Genomic DNA, 24,181 nt, shown 5'->3' with positions numbered 1-24,181 from the left:
CCGCTGAAGGACTCCTCCTTTGCACTGCTGTCGTCCTGTGAAACCCTTTCCTCCTTTGATCGAACCAGAAGGCCTGTACTGGTGCTTCAACCTTTGGAATAGCAGGAACAGCTATTCCCGGCGACTTCATCATCTCCTGCCAAGTAAGCCTTCGGAAGCGTCTCTGGGCCATCCAGTTGACTGACCAGCTTACAAGGGAGTCCTGCTCTGTAACCGCCGCCAGGTTGTGTTGTATTTCGAGTCCTTGTCACTCTCACACGCTTAGTACACTTGGCGTTCCCAAGTCTGAAGTGAGTAGTGTACATTTGGCTCAGATACACACGGCCGCTCCGTTGCCCTGCTGTGGTGACAAAACTGTGCAGGTTTCTTCGATTGGGACGTCTTTTTTTTCTACACGACGACGAGGCATTCCCGGCTCTTCTGAACCTGCCAGCTGCTGAAACTAACGTGGAGAAGCCTGGGTCTGCTTGCATCGGGGACCGGTGAGTAGTATAGCTAGGATCTGGTCGCCCTCCTGCAGTAGCCCATTGCTTTTCCCCGCTGTGTAAAAACAGCACCCTTTTGTCCGTACTCGCGCTCTTCTTCTGCTCACTGTGGAGGCTGCGCTTGAGTCGCGGAACCTGTTCTTCTTCTGTTGTGCACTAAACCGAACTGCCTGACTTCCTCCGAAGAGCTTCTCCTTTTGCCCGTTGGCACCAGCGTGTGCAGGTACTTTTGAGCACAAGGCTCCACTCTTCGCAGGGCTCGGACTTCCATCTAGTTAGGTGCCTCTGAAGGCGAACTGAGTCTAAAGCATTGTATCGCACTGCCTGTTTTCCTTCCCTTGCAGGTGGACTACACATTTCGTGCATATAACGCTTGCGACTGTCGTATTTGTATATATATTGTATTGGTATGGTATGTGTTGGCTTAATATTGTGATATTGTGATTTTCTCGCTACGGTCATTATTTTAAAGGCCTTAAAATAAATGTGTATATATTTTTGATATAACAACTGTTTGGAGTAGTTTGTAAGCGCTCTTGCTTTGTGTGCTCATTGCGGGCTTTCAGTCACCCTCACCCCTCTTGAGACCTAGTCTTGACCGCCGCGATCGCTACCTTGATTGGTCTGGCTCGTCCAGAGGTTACCCTATTCAAAGTAATTAGGTCGGCCTTCTGAACTTCTGCGCCACCAGGACAGAGTTCAGAAATCCGTCTTAACATAGAAGCATTGAGATATCACATCTCATGCTATAGGAAGAGTCTCAGGATTGGAATGGGAAGGAGTTGGATATCACATCTCATGCTATAGGACGGCTCTCAGGTTTTGAAGGGGAAGGAGTTGGATATCACATTTCATGTTAGAGGTAGGATCTCAGGTTTGGTATTAGAGGCATTGAGACATCACATCTCATGCTATCAGAAGGGTCTCAGGATTGGAATGGGAAGGAGTTGGATATCACATCTCACGCTAAAGGGAGGGTCTCAGGTTTGGAAGGGGAAGGATTTGGATATCACATCTCATGTTATAGGAAGGATCTCAGGTTTGGTATTAGAAGCATTGAGATATCACATCTCATGCTATCGGAAGGATCTCAGGTTTGGTATTAGAAGCATTGAGACATCACATCTCATGCTATCTCAGGATTGGAATGGGAAGGAGTTGGATATCACATCTCATGCTAAAGGGAGGGTCTCAGGTTTGGAAGGGGAAGGATTTGGATATCACATCTCATGTTATAGGAAGGATCTCAGGTTTGGTATTAGAAGCATTGAGATATCACATCTCATGCTATAGTAAGGGTCTCAGGATTGGAATGGGAAGGAGTTGGATATCACATCTCATGCTAAAGGAAGGGTGTCAGGTTTGGTAGAAGCATTGAGATATCCCATCTCATGCTATAGGAGGGGTCTCAGGATTGGAATGGGAAGGAGTTGGATATCACATCTCATGCCATAGGAAGGGTCTCAGGTTTGGTATAAGCATTGAGATATCACATCTCTGCTATCCGAAGGGTCTCAGGATTGGAATGGAAAGGACGTAGATATCACATCTCATGCTATAGGGAGGGTCTCAGTTTTGTTATTAGAAGCATTGAGATATCACATCTCATGCTATCGGAAGGGTCTCAGGATTGGAATGAGAAGGAGCTGGATATCACATCTCATGCTAAAGGAAGGGTCTCAGGTTTGGAAGGGGAAGGATTTGGATATCACATCTCATGTTATAGGACGGGTCTCAGGTTTGGTATTAGAAGCATTAAGATATCACATCTCATGGTGTAGGAAGGGTTTCAGGATTGGAATGGGAAGGAGTTGGATATCATATCTCATGCTATAGGAAGGGTCTCAGGATTGGATTGGGAAGGAGTTTGATATCAAATCTCATGCCTTAGGAAGGGTCTCAGGTTTGGTATTAGAAGCATTGAGATATCACATCTCATGCTATAGGAAGTGTCTGAGGATTGGAATGGGAAGGAGTCGGATATCACATCTCATGCTATAGAAGGGTCTCAGGTTTGGTAGAAGCATTGAGATATCACATCTAATGCTATAGGAAGAGTCTCAGGATTGGAATGGGAAGGAGTTGGATATCACGTCTCATGTTATAGGAAGGATCTCAGGTTTGGTAGTAGAAACATTGAGATATCAAATCTCATACCATAGGAAGGGATGCAGGATTGGAATGGGACGGAGTTTGATATCACATTTCATGCTATAGGAAGGGTCCAGGTTTGGTATTAGAAGCATTGAGATATCGCATCTCATGCTATAGGAAGGGTCTCAGGATTGGAATGGGAAGGAGTTGGATATCACATCTCATGCCATAGGAAGGGTCTCAGGTTTGGTATAAGCATTGAGATATAACATCTCTGCTATCGGAAGTGTCTCAGGATTGGGATGGGAAGGAGTTGGATATCACATCTCATACTATAGGAAGGGTCTCAGGTTTGGAACGGGAAGGAGTTGGATATCCCATCTCATGTTATAGGGCGGGTCTCAGGTTTGGTATTAGAAGCATTGAGATATCACATCGCATGCTGTAGGAAGGGTTTCAGGTTTGGAATGGGAAGCAATTGGATATCACATCTCATGTCAAAGCAAGGATCACAGGTTTGGTATTAGAAGCATTGAGATATCACATCTCATGCTATAGGCATGGTCTCAGATTGGAATGGGAAGGAGTTGGATATCACATCTCATACTATATGAAGGGACTCAGATTTGGTATTACAAGCATTGTGATATTTCATCTCATGCTATAGGAAGGGTCTCAGGATTGGATTGGGAAGGATTCGGAAATCACATCTCATGCTATAGGAAGGGTTTCAGGATTGGAATGGGAAGGATTTGTATACCACATCTCTTGCTATAGGAAGGGCCTCAGGTTTGGTATGAGAAACATTGAGATATCACATCTCATGGTATGGGAAGGGTCTCAGGATTCGAATGGGAAGGAGTTTGATATCACATCTCATGCCATAGGAAGGGTCTCAGGTTTGGTAGAAGCATTGAGATATCACATCTCATGTAATCAGAAGGGTCTCAGGATTGGATTGGGAAGGAGTTGGATATCCCATATCATGCTATAGGAAGGGTCTCAGGTTTGGTATTAGAAGCATTGAGATATCACGTCTCATGCTATAGGAAGGGTCTCAGGATTGGAATGGGAAGGAGTTGGATATCACATTTCATGTTAGAGGTAGGATCACAGGTTTGTTAGAGGCATTGAGATATCACATCTCATGCTATCAGAAGGGTCTCAGGGTTGGAATGGGAAGGAGTTGGATATCACATCTCAAGCCAAAGGGAGGGTCTCAGGTTTCGAAGGGGAAGGATTTGGATATCACATCTCGTGTTATAGGAAGGATCTCAGGTTTGGTATTAGAAGAATTGAGATATCACATCTCATGCTATCGGAAGGATCTCAGGTTTGGTATTAGAAGCATTGAGATATCACATCTCATGCTCTCAGAAGGGTCTCAGGATTGGAATGGGAAGGAGTTGGATATCACATCTCATGCTATAGGAAGGGTCTCAGGATTGGAATGGGAAGGAGTTTTATATGACATCACATGCCATAGGAAGGATCTCAGGTTTGGTATTAGAAGCATTGAGACATCACATCTCATGCTATAGGAGGGGTCTCAGGATTGGAATGGGAAGGAGTTGGATATCACATCTCATGCCATAGGAAGGGTCTCAGGTTTGGTATTAGAAGCATTGAGATATCACATCTCATGCTATAGGAAGTGTCTGAGGATTGGAATGGGAAGGAGTCGGATATCACATCTCATGCTATAGAAGGGTCTCAGGTTTGGTAGAAGCATTGAGATATCACATCTCATGCTATAGGAAGAGTCTCAGGATTGGAATGGGAAGGAGTTGGATATCACATCTCATGCTATAGGAAGGGTCTCATGTTTGGTATAAGCATTGAGATATCACATCTCATGCTATAGGAAGGGTCTCAGGATTGGAATGGGAAGGAGTTGGATATCACATCTCATGCTATAGGGAGGTTCTCACGTTTGGAAAGGGAAGGAGTAGGATATCACATTTCATGTTAGAGGTAGGATCTCAGGTTTGGTATTAGAGGCATTGAGATATCACATCTCATGCTATCAGAAGGCTCTCAGGATTGGAATGGGAAGGAGTTGGATATCACATCTCATGCCAAAGGGAGGGTCTCAGGTTTGGAAGGGGAAGTATTTGGATATCACATCTCGTGTTATAGGAAGGATCTCAGGTTTGGTATTAGAAGAATTGAGACATCACATCTCATGTTAAAGGAAGGATCTCAGGTTTGGTATTAGAAGCATTGAGATATCACATCTCATGCTATCAGAACGGTCTCAGGATTGGAATGGGAAGGAGTTGGATATCCCATCTCATGCTATAGGAAGGGTCTCAGGTTGGAATGGGAAGGAGTTGGATATCACATCTCATGCCATAGGAAGGATCTCAGGTTTGGTATTAGAAGCATTGAGACATCACATCTCATGCTATAGGGAGGGTCTCACGTTTGGAAAGGGAAGGAGTAGGATATCACATTTCATGTTAGAGGTAGGATCTCAGGTTTGGTATTAGAGGCATTGAGATATCACATCTCATGCTATCAGAAGGGTCTCAGGATTGGAATGGGAAGGAGTTGGATATCACATCTCATGCTAAAGGGAGGGTCTCAGGTTTGGAAGGGGAAGGATTTTGATATCACATCTCATGTTATAGGAAGGAAATCAGGTTTGGTATTAGAAGCATTGAGATATCGCATCTCATGCTATCGGAAGGATCTCAGGTTTGGTATTAGAGGCATTGAGATATCACATCTCATGCTATCGAAAGGGTATCAGGATTGGATTTGGAAGTAGTTGGATATCCCATCTCATGCTATAGGAAGGGTCTCAGGTTGGAATGGGAAGGAGTTGGATATCACATCTCATGTTATAGGAAGGGTCTCAGGATTGGAATGGGAAATACTTCGATATCACATCTCATGCTATAGGAAGGCTCTCAGGTTTGGAAGGGGAAGGAGTTAGATATCACATTTCATGTTAGAGGTAGGATCTCAGGTTTGTTAGAGGCATTGAGATATCACATCTCATGCTATCAGAAGGGTCTCAGGATTGGAATGGGAAGGAGTTGGATATCACATCTCATGCCAAAGGGAGGGTCTCAGGTTTGGAAGGGGAAGGATTTGGATATCACATCACGTGTTATAGGAAGGATCTCAGGTTTGGTATTAGAAGAATTGAGATATCACATCTCATGCTATCGGAAGGATCTCAGGTTTGGTATTAGAAGCATTGAGATATCACATCTCATGCTCTCAGAAGGGTCTCAGGATTGGAATGGGAAGGAGTTGGATATCACATCTCATGTTATAGGAAGGGTCTCAGGATTGGAATGGGAAGGAGTTGGATATCACATCTCATGCTATAGGAAGGTTCTCAGATTTGGTATAAGCATTGAGATATCACATCTCATGCTATAGGAAGGGTCTCAGGATTGGAATGGGAAGGAGTTGGATATCATATCTCATGCTAAAGGGAGGGTCTCAGGTTTGGAAGGGGAAGGATTTGGATATCACATCTCATGTTATAGGAAGGATCTCAGGTTTGGTATTAGAAGCATTGAGATACATCTCATGCTAACGGAAGGGTATCAGGATTGGATTTGGAAGTAGTTGGATATCCCATCTCATGCTATAGGAAGGGTCTCAGGTTGGAATCGGAAGGTGTTGGGTATCACATCTCATGTTATAGGAAGGGTCTCAGGATTGAAATGGGAAATACTTCAATATCACATCTCATGCTATAGGAAGGCTCTCAGGTTTGGAAGGGGAAGGAGTTGGATATCACATTTCCCATCTCATGCTATAGAAAGGGTCTCAGGTTTGGTATTAGAAGCATTGAGATATCACATCTCATGCTATAGGAAGGGTCTCAGGATTGAAATGGGAAGGAGTTGGATATCACATCTCATGCCATAGGAAGGGTCTCAGGTTTGGTATAAGCATTGAGATATCGCATCTCTGCTATCGGAAGGGTCTCAGGATTGGAATGGGAAGGAGCTGGATATCACATCTCATGCTAAAGGAAGGGTCTCAGGTTTGGAAGGGGAAGGATTTGGATATTACATCTCATGTTATAGGACGGGTCTCAGGTTTGGTATTAGAAGCATTAAGATATCACATCTTATGGTATAGGAAGGGTTTCAGGATTGGAATGGGAAGGAGTTGGATATCATATCTCATGCTATAGGAAGGGTCTCAGGATTGGAATGGGAAGGAGTTTGATATCAAATCTCATGCCATAGGAAGGGTCTCAGGTTTGGTATTAGAAGCATTGAGATATCACATCTCATGCTATAGGAAGTGTCTGATGATTGGAATGGGAAGGAGGTGGATATCACATCTCATGCTATAGGAAGGGTCTCAGGATTGGATTTGGAAGTAGTTGGATATCACATCTCATGTTATAGGAAGGGTCTCAGGATTGGAATGGGAAGGACTTCGATATCACATCTCATGTTATAGGAAGGCTCTCAGGTTTGGAAGGGGAAGGAGTTGGATATCACATTTCATGTTAGATGTAGGATCTCAGGTTTGGTATTAGAGGCATTGAGACATCACATCTCATGCTATCAGAAGGGTCTAAGGATTGGAATGGGAAGGAGTTGGATATCACATCTCACACTAAAGGGAGGGTCTCTGGTTTGGAAGGGGAAGGATTTGGATATCACATCTCATGTTATAGGAAGGATCTCAGGTTTGGTATTAGAAGCATTGAGATATCACATCTCATGCTATCGGAAGGATCTCAGGTTTGGTATTAGAAGCATTGAGATATCACATCTCATGCTATCAGAAGGGTCTCAGGATTGGAATGGGAAGGAGTTGGATATCACATCTCATGCTAAAGGGAGGGTCTCAGGTTTGGTAGAAGCATTGAGATATCACATCTCATGCTATCAGAAGGGTCTCAGGATTGGATTGGGAAGGAGTTGGATATCCCATATCATGCTATAGGAAGGGTCTCAGGTTTGGTATTAGAAGCATTGAGATATCACGTCTCATGCTATAGGAAGGGTCTCAGGATTGGAATGGGAAGGAGTTGGATATCACATTTCATGTTAGAGGTAGGATCACAGGTTTGTTAGAGGCATTGAGATATCACATCTCATGCTATCAGAAGGGTCTCAGGGTTGGAATGGGAAGGAGTTGGATATCACATCTCATGCCAAAGGGAGGGTCTCAGGTTTGGAAGGGGAAGGATTTGGATATCACATCTCGTGTTATAGGAAGGATCTCAGGTTTGGTATTAGAAGAATTGAGATATCACATCTCATGCTATCGGAAGGATCTCAGGTTTGGTATTAGAAGCATTGAGATATCACATCTCATGCTCTCAGAAGGGTCTCAGGATTGGAATGGGAAGGAGTTGGATATCACATCTCATGCTATAGGAAGGGTCTCAGGATTGGAATGGGAAGGAGTTTTATATGACATCACATGCCATAGGAAGGATCTCAGGTTTGGTATTAGAAGCATTGAGACATCACATCTCATGCTATAGGAGGGGTCTCAGGATTGGAATGGGAAGGAGTTGGATATCACATCTCATGCCATAGGAAGGGTCTCAGGTTTGGTATTAGAAGCATTGAGATATCACATCTCATGCTATAGGAAGTGTCTGAGGATTGGAATGGGAAGGAGTCGGATATCACATCTCATGCTATAGAAGGGTCTCAGGTTTGGTAGAAGCATTGAGATATCACATCTCATGCTATAGGAAGAGTCTCAGGATTGGAATGGGAAGGAGTTGGATATCACATCTCATGCTATAGGAAGGGTCTCATGTTTGGTATAAGCATTGAGATATCACATCTCATGCTATAGGAAGGGTCTCAGGATTGGAATGGGAAGGAGTTGGATATCACATCTCATGCTATAGGGAGGTTCTCACGTTTAGAAAGGGAAGGAGTAGGATATCACATTTCATGTTAGAGGTAGGATCTCAGGTTTGGTATTAGAGGCATTGAGATATCACATCTCATGCTATGAGAAGGCTCTCAGGATTGGAATGGGAAGGAGTTGGATATCACATCTCATGCCAAAGGGAGGGTCTCAGGTTTGGAAGGGGAAGTATTTGGATATCACATCTCGTGTTATAGGAAGGATCTCAGGTTTGGTATTAGAAGAATTGAGATATCACATCTCATGTTAAAGGAAGGATCTCAGGTTTGGTATTAGAAGCATTGAGATATCACATCTCATGCTATCAGAATGGTCTCAGGATTGGAATGGGAAGGAGTTGGATATCCCATCTCATGCTATAGGAAGGGTCTCAGGTTGGAATGGGAAGGAGTTGGATATCACATCTCATGCCATAGGAAGGATCTCAGGTTTGGTATTAGAAGCATTGAGACATCACATCTCATGCTATAGGGAGGGTCTCACGTTTGGAAAGGGAAGGAGTAGGATATCACATTTCATGTTAGAGGTAGGATCTCAGGTTTGGTATTAGAGGCATTGAGATATCACATCTCATGCTATCAGAAGGGTCTCAGGATTGGAATGGGAAGGAGTTGGATATCACATCTCATGCTAAAGGGAGGGTCTCAGGTTTGGAAGGGGAAGGATTTTGATATCACATCTCATGTTATAGGAAGGAAATCAGGTTTGGTATTAGAAGCATTGAGATATCGCATCTCATGCTATCGGAAGGATCTCAGGTTTGGTATTAGAGGCATTGAGATATCACATCTCATGCTATCGAAAGGGTATCAGGATTGGATTTGGAAGTAGTTGGATATCCCATCTCATGCTATAGGAAGGGTCTCAGGTTGGAATGGGAAGGAGTTGGATATCACATCTCATGTTATAGGAAGGGTCTCAGGATTGGAATGGGAAATACTTCGATATCACATCTCATGCTATAGGAAGGCTCTCAGGTTAGGAAGGGGAAGGAGTTAGATATCACATTTCATGTTAGAGGTAGGATCTCAGGTTTGTTAGAGGCATTGAGATATCACATCTCATGCTATCAGAAGGGTCTGAGGATTGGAATGGGAAGGAGTTGGATATCACATCTCATGCCAAAGGGAGGGTCTCAGGTTTGGAAGGGGAAGGATTTGGATATCACATCACGTGTTATAGGAAGGATCTCAGGTTTGGTATTAGAAGAATTGAGATATCACATCTCATGCTATCGGAAGGATCTCAGGTTTGGTATTAGAAGCATTGAGATATCACATCTCATGCTCTCAGAAGGGTCTCAGGATTGGAATGGGAAGGAGTTGGATATCACATCTCATGTTATAGGAAGGGTCTCAGGATTGGAATGGGAAGGAGTTGGATATCACATCTCATGCTATAGGAAGGTTCTCAGATTTGGTATAAGCATTGAGATATCACATCTCATGCTATAGGAAGGGTCTCAGGATTGGAATGGGAAGGAGTTGGATATCATATCTCATGCTAAAGGGAGGGTCTCAGGTTTGGAAGGGGAAGGATTTGGATATCACATCTCATGTTATAGGAAGGATCTCAGGTTTGGTATTAGAAGCATTGAGATACATCTCATGCTAACGGAAGGGTATCAGGATTGGATTTGGAAGTAGTTGGATATCCCATCTCATGCTATAGGAAGGGTCTCAGGTTGGAATGGGAAGGTGTTGGGTATCACATCTCATGTTATAGGAAGGGTCTCAGGATTGAAATGGGAAATACTTCAATATCACATCTCATGCTATAGGAAGGCTCTCAGGTTTGGAAGGGGAAGGAGTTGGATATCACATTTCCCATCTCATGCTATAGGAAGGGTCTCAGGTTTGGTATTAGAAGCATTGAGATATCACATCTCATGCTATAGGAAGGGTCTCAGGATTGAAATGGGAAGGAGTTGGATATCACATCTCATGCCATAGGAAGGGTCTCAGGTTTGGTATAAGCATTGAGATATCGCATCTCTGCTATCGGAAGGGTCTCAGGATTGGAATGGGAAGGAGCTGGATATCACATCTCATGCTAAAGGAAGGGTCTCAGGTTTGGAAGGGGAAGGATTTGGATATTACATCTCATGTTATAGGACGGGTCTCAGGTTTGGTATTAGAAGCATTAAGATATCACATCTTATGGTATAGGAAGGGTTTCAGGATTGGAATGGGAAGGAGTTGGATATCATATCTCATGCTATAGGAAGGGTCTCAGGAATGGAATGGGAAGGAGTTTGATATCAAATCTCATGCCATAGGAAGGGTCTCAGGTTTGGTATTAGAAGCATTGAGATATCACATCTCATGCTATAGGAAGTGTCTGAGGATTGGAATGGGAAGGAGGTGGATATCACATCTCATGCTATAGGAAGGGTCTCAGGATTGGATTTGGAAGTAGTTGGATATCACATCTCATGTTATAGGAAGGGTCTCAGGATTGGAATGGGAAGGACTTCGATATCACATCTCATGTTATATGAAGGCTCTCAGGTTTGGAAGGGGAAGGAGTTGGATATCACATTTCATGTTAGATGTAGGATTTCAGGTTTGGTATTAGAGGCATTGAGACATCACATCTCATGCTATCAGAAGGGTCTAAGGATTGGAATGGGAAGGAGTTGGATATCACATCTCACACTAAAGGGAGGGTCTCTGGTTTGGAAGGGGAAGGATTTGGATATCACATCTCATGTTATAGGAAGGATCTCAGGTCTGGTATTAGAAGCATTGAGATATCACATCTCATGCTATCGGAAGGATCTCAGGTTTGGTATTAGAAGCATTGAGATATCACATCTCATGCTATCAGAAGGGTCTCAGGATTGGAATGGGAAGGAGTTGGATATCACATCTCATGCTAAAGGGAGGGTCTCAGGTTTGGAAGGGGAAGGATTTGGATATCACATCTCATGTTATAGGAAGGATCTCAGGTTTGGTATTAGAAGCATTGAGATATCACATCTCATGCTATACTAAGGGTCTCAGGATTGGAATGGGAAGGAGTTGGATATCACATCTCCTGCTAAAGGAAGGGTCTCAGGTTTGGTAGAAGCATTGAGATATCACATCTCATGCTATAGGAAGGGTCTCAGGATTGGAATGGGAAGGAGTTGGATATCACATCTCATGCCATAGGAAGGGTCTCAGGTTTGGTATAAGCATTGAGATATCACATCTCTGCTATCCGAAGGGTCTCAGGATTGGAATGGGAAGGACTTAGATATCACATCTCATGCTATAGGGAGGTTCTCAGTTTTGATATTAGAAGCATTGAGATATCACATCTCATGCTATCGGAAGGGTCTCAGGATTGGAATGAGAAGGAGCTGGATATCACATCTCATGCTAAAGGAAGGGTCTCAGGTTTGGAAGGGGAAGGATTTGGATATCACATATCATGTTATAGGACGGGTCTCACGTTTGGTATTAGAAGCATTAAGATATCACATCTCATGGTATAGGAATGGTTTCAGGATTGGAATGGGAAGGAGTTGGATATCATATCTCATGCTATAGGAAGGGTCTCAGGATTGGATTGGGAAGGAGTTTGATAACAAATCTCATGCCATAGGAAGGGTCTCAGGTTTGGTATTAGAAGCATTGAGATATCACATCTCATGCTATAGGAAGTGTCTGAGGATTGGAATGGGAAGGAGTCGGATATCACATCTAATGCTATAGGAAGGGTCTCAGGTTTGGTAGAAGCATTGAGATATCACATCTCATGCTATAGGAAGAGTCTCAGGATTGGAATGGGAAGGAGTTGGATATCACATCTCATGCTATAGGACGGCTCTCAGGTTTGGAAGGGGAAGGAGTTGGATATCACATTTCATGTTAGAGGTAGGATCTCAGGTTTGGTATTAGAGGCATTGAGACATCACTTCTCATGCTATCAGAAGGGTCTCAGGATTTGAATGGGAAGGAGTTGGATATCACATCTCACGCTAAAGGGAGGGTCTCAGGTTTGGAAGGGGAAGGATTTGGATATCACATCTCATGTTATAGGAAGGATCTCAGGTTTGGTATTAGAAGCATTGAGATATCACATCTCATGCTATCGGAAGGATCTCAGGTTTGGTATTAGAATCATTGAGACATCACATCTCATGCTATCAGAAGGGTTTCAGGATTGGAATGGGAAGGAGTTGGATATCAAATCTCATGCTAAAGGGAGGGTCTCAGGTTTGGAAGGGGAAGAATTTGGATATCACATCTCATGTTATAGGAAGGATCTCAGATTTGGTATTAGAAGCATTGAGATATCACATCTCATGCTATAGTAAGGGTCTCAGCATTGGAATGGGAAGGAGTTGGATATCACATCTCATGCTAAAGGAAGGGTGTCAGGTTTGGTAGAAGCATTGAGATATCCCATCTCATGCTATAGGAGGGGTCTCAGGATTGGAATGGGAAGGAGTTGGATATCACATCTCATGCCATAGGAAGGGTCTCAGGTTTGGTATAAGCATTGAGATATCACATCTCTGCTATCCGAAGGGTCTCAGGATTGGAATGGGAAGGACTTAGATATCACATCTTATGCTATAGGGAGGGTCTCAGTTTTGATATTAGAAGCATTGAGATATCACATCTCATGCTATAGGAAGGGACGCAGGATTGGAATGGGAGGGAGTTTGATATCACATCTAATGCTATAGGAAGGGTCTCAGGTTTGGAAGGGGAAGGATTTGGATATCACATCTCATGTTATAGGACGGGTCTCAGGTTTGGTATTAGAAGCATTAAGATATCACATCTCATGGTGTAGGAAGGGTTTCAGGATTGGAATGGGAAGGAGTTGGATATCATATCTCATGCTATAGGAAGGGTCTCAGGATTGGATTGGGAAGGAGTTTGATATCAAATCTCATGCCATAGGAAGGGTCTCAGGTTTGGTATTAGAAGCATTGAGATATCACATCTCATGCTATAGGAAGTGTCTGAGGATTGGAATGGGAAGGAGTCGGATATCACATCTCATGCTATAGAAGGATCTCAGGTTTGGTAGAAGCATTGAGATATCACATCTCATGCTATAGGAAGAGTCTCAGGATTGGAATGCGAAGGGGTTGGATATCACGTCTCATGTTATAGGAAGGGTCTCAGGTTTGGTAGTAGAAACATTGAGATATCAAATCTCATGCTATAGGAAGGTACGCAGGATTGGAATGGGACGGAGTTTGATATCACATCTCATGCTATAGGAAGGGTCTCAGGTTTGGTATTAGAAGCATTGAGATATCGCATCTCATGCTATAGGAAGGGTCTCAGGATTGCAATGGGAAGGAGTTGGATATCACATCTCATGCCATAGGAAGGGTCTCAGGTTTGGTATAAGCATTGAGATATAACATCTCTGCTATCGGAAGTGTCTCAGGATTGGGATGGGAAGGAGTTTGGCATGAGATGTGATATCAAACTCCTTCCCATTCCAATCCCGAGACCCTTCCTATAGCTTGAGATGTGATATCCAACTCCTTCCCATTCCAATTCTGAGACCCTTCCTATACCAGGACACTTGCTATCTCAATGCTTCTAATACCAAACCTGACACCCGTCCTATAACATGAGTTGTGATATCCAAATCCTTCCCCTTCCAAACCTTAGACCCTTCCTTTATCATGAGATGTGATATCCAACTCCTTCCCATTCCAATCCTGAGACCCTTCCCATATCATGAGATTTGTTATCTCAATGCTTCTAATATCAAACTTGAGACCCTCCCTATAGCATGAGATGTGATATCCAAGTCCTTCCCATTCCAATCCTGAGACCCTTCCTATAGCATGAGATGTGATATCTCAATGCTTCTAATACCAAAACTGAGACCCTTCCTATAACATGATATGGGATATCCAACTCCTTCCCATTCCAATCCTAAAACCCTTCCGATAGCAGAGATGTGATATCTCAATGCTTATACCAAACCTGAGACCCTTCCTATGGCATGAGATGTCATATACAACTCCTTCCCATTCCAATCCTGAGACCCTTCCTATAGCATGAGATGTAATATCACAATGCTTGTAATACCAAACCTGAGACCCTTCCTATAGCATAAGCTGTGATATCCAACTCCTTCCCATTCCAATCCTTAGACCCTTCCTATAGCATGAGATGTGGTATCTCAATGCTTCTAATACCAAAACTGAGACCCTTCCTATAACATGATATGGGATATCCAACTCCTTCCCATTCCAATCCTAAAACCCTTCCGATAGCAGAGATGTGATATCTCAATGCTTATACCAAACCTGAGACCCTTCCTATGGCATGAGATGTCATATACAACTCCTTCCCATTCCAATCCTGAGACCCTTCCTATAGCATGAGATGTAATATCACAATGCTTGTAATACCAAACCTGAGACCCTTCCTATGGCATGAGATGTCATATACAACTCCTTCCCATTCCAATCCTGAGACCCTTCCTATAGCATGAGATGTAATATCACAATGCTTCTACCAAACCTGAGACCCTTCTATAGCATGAGATGTGATATCCGACTCCTTCCCATTCCAATCCTCAGACACTTCCTATAGCATGAGATGTGATATCTCAATGCTTCTAATACCAAACCTGAGACCCTTCCTATGGCATGAGATTTGATATCAAACTCCTTCCCAATCCAATCCTGAGACCCTTCCTATAGCATGAGATATGATATCCAACTCCTTCCCATTCCAATCCTGAAACCCTTCCTACACCATGAGATGTGATATCTTAATGCTTCTAATACCAAACCTGAGACCCGTCCTATAACATGAGATGTGATATCCAAATCCTTCCCCTTCCAAACCTGAGAACCTTCCTTTAGCATGAGATGTGATATCCAGCTCCTTCTCATTCCAATCCTGAGACCCTTCCGATAGCATGAGATGTGATATCTCAATGCTTCTAATATCAAAACTGAGACCCTCACTATAGCATGAGATGTGATATCTAAGTCCTTCCTATTCCAATCCTGAGACCCTTTGGATAGCAGAGATGTGATATCTCAATGCTTATACCAAACCTGAGACCCTTCCTATGGCATGAGATGTGATATCCAACTCCTTCCCATTCCAATCCTGAGACCCCTCCTATAGCATGAGATGGGATATCTCAATGCTTCTACCAAACCTGACACCCTTCCTTTAGCATGAGATGTGATATCCAACTCCTTCCCATTCCAATCCTGAGACCCTTACTATAGCATGAGATGTGATATCTCAATGCTTCTAATACCAAACCTGAGATCCTTCCTATAACATGAGATGTGATATCCAAATCCTTCCCCTTCCAAACCTGAGACCCTCCCTTTAGCATGAGATGTGATATCCAACTCCTTCCCATTCCAATCCTGAGACCCTTCTGATAGCATGAGATGTGATGTCTCAATGCTTCTAATACCAAACCTGAGATCCTTCCGATAGCATGAGATGTGATATCTCAATGCTTCTAATACCAAACCTGAGATCCTTCCTATAACATGAGATGTGATATCCAAATCCTTCCCCTTCCAAACCTGAGACCCTCCCTTTAGCGTGAGATGTGATATCCAACTCCTTCAAATTCCAATCCTGAGACCCTTCTGATAGCATGAGATGTGATGTCTCAATGCCTCTAATACCAAACCTGAGATCCTACCTCTAACATGAAATGTGATATCCAACTCCTTCCCCTTCCAAACCTGAGAGCCGTCCTATAGCATGAGATGTGATATCCAACTCCTTCCCATTCCAATCCTGAGACTCTTCCTTTAGCATGAGATGTGATATCTCAATGCTTCTACCAAACCTGAGACCCTTCCTATAGCATGAGATGTGATATCCGACTCCTTCCCATTCCAATCCTCAGACACTTCCTATAGCATGAGATGTGATATCTCAATGCTTCTAATACCAAACCTGAGGCCCTTCCTATAGCATGAGATGTGATATCAAACTCCGTCCCATTCCAATCCTGCGTCCCTTCCTATAGCATGAGATTTGATATCTCAATGTTTCTACTACCAAACCTGAGACCCTTCCTATAACATGAGACGTGATATCCAACTCCTTCCCATTCCAATCCTGAGACTCTTCCTATAGCATGAGATGTGATATCTCAATGCTTCTACCAAACCTGAGACCCTTCTATAGCATGAGATGTGATATCCGACTCCTTCCCATTCCAATCCTCAGACACTTCCTATAGCATGAGATGTGATATCTCAATGCTTCTAATACCAAACCTGAGACCCTTCCTATGGCATGAGATTTGATATCAAACTCCTTCCCAATCCAATCCTGAGACCCTTCCTATAGCGTGAAGTATGATATCCAACTCCTTCACATTCCAATCCTGAAACCCTTCCTACACCATGAGATGTGATATCTTAATGCTTCTAATACCAAACCTGAGACCCGTCCTATAACATGAGATGTGATATCTAAGTCCTTCCCATTCCAATCCTGAGACCCTTCGGATAGCAGAGATGTGATACCTCAATGCTTATACCAAACCTGAGACCCTTCCTATGGCATGAGATGTGATATCCAACTCCTTCCCATTAAAATCCTGAGACCCCTCCTATAGCATGAGATGGGATATCCAGCTCCTTCTCATTCCAATCCTGAGACCCTTCCGATAGCATGAGATGTGATATCTCAATGCTTCTAATATCAAAACTGAGACCCTCCCTATAGCATGAGATGTGATATCCAACTCCTTCCCATTCCAATCCTGAGACCCCTCCTATAGCATGAGATGGGATATCTCAATGCTTCTACCAAACCTGACACCCTTCCTTTAGCATGAGATGTGATATCCAACTCCTTCCCATTCCAATGCTGAGATCCTTACTATAGCATGAGATGTGATATCTCAATGCTTCTAATACCAAACCTGAGATCCTTCCGATAGCATGAGATGTGATATCTCAATGATTCTAATACCAAACCTGAGATCCTTCCTATAACATGAGATGTGATATCCAAATCCTTCCCCTTCCAAACCTGAGACCCTCCCTTTAGCGTGAGATGTGATATCCAACTCCTTCCCATTCCAATCCTGAGACCCTTCTGATAGCACGAGATGTGATGTCTCAATGCCTCTAATACCAAACCTGAGATCCTACCTCTAACATGAAATGTGATATCCAACTCCTTCCCCTTCCAAACCTGAGAGCCGTCCTATAGCATGAGATGTGATATCCAACTCCTTCCCATTCCAATCCTGAGACTCTTACTATAGCATGAGATGTGATATCTCAATGCTTCTACCAAACCTGAGACCCTTCCTATAGCATGAGATGTGATATCCGACTCCTTCCCATTCCAATCCTCAGACACTTCCTATAGCATGAGATGTGATATCTCAATGCTTCTAATACCAAACCTGAGACCCTTCCTATGGCATGAGATTTGATATCCAACTCCTTCCCAATCCAATCCTGAGACCCTTCCTATAGCATGAGATATGATATCCAACTCCTTCCCATTCCAATCCTGAAACCATTCCTATACCATGAGATGTGATATCTTAATGCTTCTAATACCAAACGTGAGACCCGTCCTATAACATGAGATGTGATATCCAAATCCTTCCCCTTCCAAACCTGAGACCCTTCCTTTAGCATGAGATGTGATATCCAGCTCCTTCTCATTCCAATCCTGAGACCCTTCCGATAGCATGAGATGTGATATCTCAATGCTTCTAATATCAAAACTGAGACCCTCCCTATAGCATGAGATGTGATATCTAAGTCCTTCCCATTCCAATCCTGAGACCCTTCGGATAGCAGAGATGTGATATCTCAATGCTTATACCAAACCTGAGACCCTTCCTATGGCATGAGATGTGATATCCAACTCCTTCCCATTCCAATCCTGAGACCCTTCCTATAGCATGAGATGTGATATCTCAATGCTTCTACCAAACCTGAGACCCTTCCTTTAGCATGAGATGTGATATCCAACTCCTTCCCATTCCAATCCTGAGACCCTTACTATAGCATGAGATGTGATATCTCAATGCTTCTAATACCAAACCTGAGATCCTTCCTATAACATGAGATGTGATATCCAAATCCTTACCCTTCCAAACCTGAGACCCTCCCTTTAGCATGAGATGTGATATCCAACTCCTTCCCATTCCAATCCTGAGACCCTTCTGATAGCATGAGATGTGATATCTCAATGCTTCTAATACCAAACCTGAGATCCTTCCGATAGCATGAGATGTGATATCTCAATGCTTCTAATACCAAACCTGAGATCCTTCCTATAATATGAGATGTGATATCCAAATCCTGCCCCTTCCAAACCAGAGACCCTCCCTTCAGTGTGAGATGTGATATCCAACTCCTTCCCATTCCAATCCTTAGACCCTTCTGATAGCATGAGATGTGATGTCTCAATGCCTCTAATACCAAACCTGAGATCCTACATCTAACATGAAATGTGATATCCAACTCCTTCCCCTTCCAAACCTGAGAGCCTTCCTATAACATGAGATGTGATATCGAAGTCCTTCCCATTCCAATCCTGAGACCCTTCCTATAACATGAGATGTGATATCCAACTCCTTCCCATTCCAACCTGAGACCCTTCCTATAGCATGAGATGGGATATCCAACTACTTCCAAATCCAATCCTGAGACCCTTCCTATAGCATGAGATGTGATATCCAACTCCTTCCCATTCCAATCCTCAGACACTTCCTATAGCATGAGATGTGATATCTCAATGCTTCTAATACCAAACCTGAGACTCTTCCTATGGCATGAGATTTGATATCAAACTCCTTCCCATTCCAATCCTGAGACCCTTCCTATAGCATGAGATATGATATCCAACTCCTTCCCATTCCAATCCTGAAACCCTTCCTATACCATAAGATGTGATATCTTAATGCTTCTAATACGAAACCTGAGACCCGTCCTATAACATGAGATGTGATATCCAAATCCTTCCCCTTCCAAACCTGAGACCCTTCCTTTAGCATGAGATGTGATATCCAGTTCCTTCCCATTCCAATCCTGAGACCCTTCCGATAGCAGAGATGCGATATCTCAATGCTTATACCAAACCTGAGACCCTTCCTATGGCATGAGATGTGATATCCAACTCCTTCCCATTTCAATCCTGAGACCCTTCCTATAGCATGAGATGTGATATCTCAATGCTTCTAATACCAAACCTGAGACCCTTCCTATAGCATGAGATGTGAAATGTGATATCCAAAACCTTCCCCTTCCAAACCTGAGAGCCTTCCTATAGCATGAGATGTGATATTGAAGTATTTCCCATTTCAATCCTGAGACCCTTCCTATAACATGAGATGTGATACCCAACACCTTCCAAATCCAATCCTGATACCCTTCCGTTAGCATGAGATGTATCTCAATGCTTCTAATACCAAACCTGAGATCCTTCCTATAACATGAGATGTGATATCCAAATCCTTCCCCTTCCAAACCTGAGACCCTCCCTTTAGCATGAGATGTGATATCCAACTCCTTCCCATTCCAATCCTGAGACCCTTCCGATAGCATGAGATGTGATATCTCAATGCTTCTAATACCAAACCTGAGATCCTTCCTATAACATGAGATGTGATATCCAAATCCTTCCCCTTCCAAACCTGAGACCCTCCCTTTAGCGTGAGATGTGATATCCAACTCCTTCAAATTCCAATCCTGAGACCCTTCTGATAGCATGAGATGTGATGTCTCAATGCCTCTAATACCAAACCTGAGATCCTACCTCTAACATGAAATGTGATATCCAACTCCTTCCCCTTCCAAACCTGAGAGCCGTCCTATAGCATGAGATGTGATATCCAACTCCTTCCCATTCCAATCCTGAGACTCTTCCTATAGCATGAGATGTGATATCTCAATGCTTCTACCAAACCTGAGACCCTTCCTATAGCATGAGAGGTGATATCCGACTCCTTCCCATTCCAATCCTCAGACACTTCCTATAGCATGAGATGTGATATCTCAATGCTTCTAATACCAAACCTGAGACCCTTCCTATAGCATGAGATGTGATATCAAACTCCGTCCCATTCCAATCCTGCGTCCCTTCCTATAGCATGAGATTTGATATCTCAATGTTTCTACTACCAAACCTGAGACCCTTCCTATAGCATGAGATATGATATCCAAGTCCTTCCCATTCCAATCCTGAAACCATTTCTATACCATGAGATGTGATATCTTAATGCTTCTAATACCAAACGTGAGACCCGTCCTATAACATGAGATGTGATATCCAAATCCTTCCCCTTCCAAACCTGAGACCCTTCCTTTAGCATGAGATGTGATATCCAGCTCCTTCTCATTCCAATCCTGAGACCCTTCCGATAGCATGAGATGTGATATCTCAATGCTTCTAATATCAAAACTGAGACCCTCCCTATAGCATGAGATGTGATATCTAAGTCCTTCCCATTCCAATCCTGAGACCCTTCGGATAGCAGAGATGTGATATCTCAATGCTTATACCAAACCTGAGACCCTTCCTATGGCATGAGATGTGATATCCAACTCCTTCCCATTCCAATCCTGAGACCCTTCCTATAGCATGAGATGTGATATCTCAATGCTTCTACCAAACCTGAGACCCTTCCTTTAGCATGAGATGTGATATCCAACTCCTTCCCATTCCAATCCTGAGACCCTTACTATAGCATGAGATGTGATATCTCAATGCTTCTAATACCAAACCTGAGATCCTTCCTATAACATGAGATGTGATATCCAAATCCTTCCCCTTCCAAACCTGAGACCCTCCCTTTAGCATGAGATGTGATATCCAACTCCTTCCCATTCCAATCCTGAGACCCTTCTGATAGCATGAGATGTGATATCTCAATGCTTCTAATACCAAACCTGAGATCCTTCCGATAGCATGAGATGTGATATCTCAATGCTTCTAATACCAAACCTGAGATCCTTCCTATAATATGAGATGTGATATCCAAATCCTTCCCCTTCCAAACCAGAGACCCTCCCTTCAGTGTGAGATGTGATATCCAACTCCTTCCCATTCCAATCCTTAGACCCTTCTGATAGCATGAGATGTGATGTCTCAATGCCTCTAATACCAAACCTGAGATCCTACATCTAACATGAAATGTGATATCCAACTCCTTCCCCTTCCAAACCTGAGAGCCTTCCTATAACATGAGATGTGATATCGAAGTCCTTCCCATTCCAATCCTGAGACCCTTCCTATAACATGAGATGTGATATCCAACTCCTTCCCATTCCAACCTGAGACCCTTCCTATAGCATGAGATGGGATATCCAACTACTTCCAAATCCAATCCTGAGACCCTTCCTATAGCATGAGATGTGATATCCAACTCCTTCCCATTCCAATCCTCAGACACTTCCTATAGCATGAGATGTGATATCTCAATGCTTCTAATACCAAACCTGAGACCCTTCCTATGGCATGAGATTTAATATCAAACTCCTTCCCATTCCAATCCTGAGACCCTTCCTATAGCATGAGATATGATATCCAACTCCTTCCCATTCCAATCCTGAAACCCTTCCTATACCATAAGATGTGATATCTTAATGCTTCTAATACGAAACCTGAGACCCGTCCTATAACATGAGATGTGATATCCAAATCCTTCCCCTTCCAAACCTGAGACCCTTCCTTTAGCATGAGATGTGATATCCAGCTCCTTCCCATTCCAATCCTGAGACCCTTCCGATAGCAGAGATGCGATATCTCAATGCTTATACCAAACCTGAGACCCTTCCTATGGCATGAGATGTGATATCCAACTCCTTCCCATTTCAATCCTGAGACCCTTCCTATAGCATGAGATGTGATATCTCAATGCTTCTAATACCAAACCTGAGACCCTTCCTATAGCATGAGATGGGAAATGTGATATCCAAAACCTTCCCCTTCCAAACCTGAGAGCCTTCCTATAGCATGAGATGTGATATTGAAGTATTTCCCATTTCAATCCTGAGACCCTTCCTATAACATGAGATGTGATACCCAACACCTTCCCATTCCAACCTGAGACCCTTCCTATAGCATGAGATGTATCTCAATGCTTCTAATACCAAACCTGAGATCCTTCCTATAACATGAGATGTGATATCCAAATCCTTCCCCTTCCAAACCTGAGACCCTCCCTTTAGCATGAGATGTGATATCCAACTCCTTCCCATTCCAATCCTGAGACCCTTCTGATAGCATGAGATGTGATGTCTCAATGCTTCTAATACCAAACCTGAGATCCTTCCGATAGCATGAGATGTGATATCTCAATGCTTCTAATACCAAACCTGAGATCCTTCCTATAACATGAGATGTGATATCCAAATCCTTCCCCTTCCAAACCTGAGACCCTCCCTTTAGCGTGAGATGTGATATCCAACTCCTTCAAATTCCAATCCTGAGACCCTTCTGATAGCATGAGATGTGATGTCTCAATGCCTCTAATACCAAACCTGAGATCCTACCTCTAACATGAAATGTGATATCCAACTCCTTCCCCTTCCAAACCTGAGAGCCGTCCTATAGCATGAGATGTGATATCCAACTCCTTCCCATTCCAATCCTGAGACTCTTCCTATAGCATGAGATGTGATATCTCAATGCTTCTACCAAACCTGAGACCCTTCCTATAGCATGAGATGTGATATCCGACTCCTTCCCATTCCAATCCTCAGACACTTCCTATAGCATGAGATGTGATATCTCAATGCTTCTAATACCAAACCTGAGACCCTTCCTATAGCATGAGATGTCATATACAACTCCTTCCCATTCGAATCCTGAGACCCTTCCTATAGCATGAGATGTAATATCACAATGCTTGTAATACCAAACCTGAGACCCTTCCTATGGCATGAGATGTCATATACAACTCCTTCCCATTCCAATCCTGAGACTCTTGCTATAGCATGAGATGTGATATCTCAATGCTTCTACCAAACCTGAGACCCTTCTATAGCATGAGATGTGATATCCGACTCCTTCCCATTCCAATCCTCAGACACTTCCTATAGCATGAGATGTGATATCTCAATGCTTCTAATACCAAACCTGAGACCCTTCCTATGGCATGAGATTTGATATCAAACTCCGTCCCATTCCAATCCTGCGTCCCTTCCTATAGCATGAGATTTGATATCTCAATGTTTCTACTACCAAACCTGAGACCCTTCCTATAACATGAGACGTGATATCCAACTCCTTCCCATTCCAATCCTGAGACTCTTCCTATAGCATGAGATGTGATATCTCAATGCTTCTACCAAACCTGAGACCCTTCTATAGCATGAGATGTGATATCCGACTCCTTCCCATTCCAATCCTCAGACACTTCCTATAGCATGAGATGTGATATCTCAATGCTTCTAATACCAAACCTGAGACCCTTCCTATGGCATGAGATTTGATATCAAACTCCTTCCCAATCCAATCCTGAGACGCTTCCTATAGCGTGAGATATGATATCCAACTCCTTCCCATTCCAATCCTGAAACCCTTCCTACACCATGAGATGTGATATCTTAATGCTTCTAATACCAAACCTGAGACCCGTCCTATAACATGAGATGTGATATTCAAATCCTTCCCCTTCCAAACCTGAGACCCTTCCTTTAGCATGAGATGTGATATCCAGCTCCTTCTCATTCCAATCCTGAGACCCTTCCGATAGCATGAGATGTGATATCTCAATGCTTC

Source organism: Ambystoma mexicanum, chromosome 14, assembly GCF_040938575.1.
Source record: "Ambystoma mexicanum isolate Mex_15411 chromosome 14, UKY_AmexF1_1, whole genome shotgun sequence".
Classification (NCBI taxonomy): Eukaryota; Metazoa; Chordata; class Amphibia; order Caudata; family Ambystomatidae; genus Ambystoma; species Ambystoma mexicanum.
The sequence above is the reverse complement of the archived record's forward strand: the minus strand, read 5'-3'. Positions refer to the sequence as shown.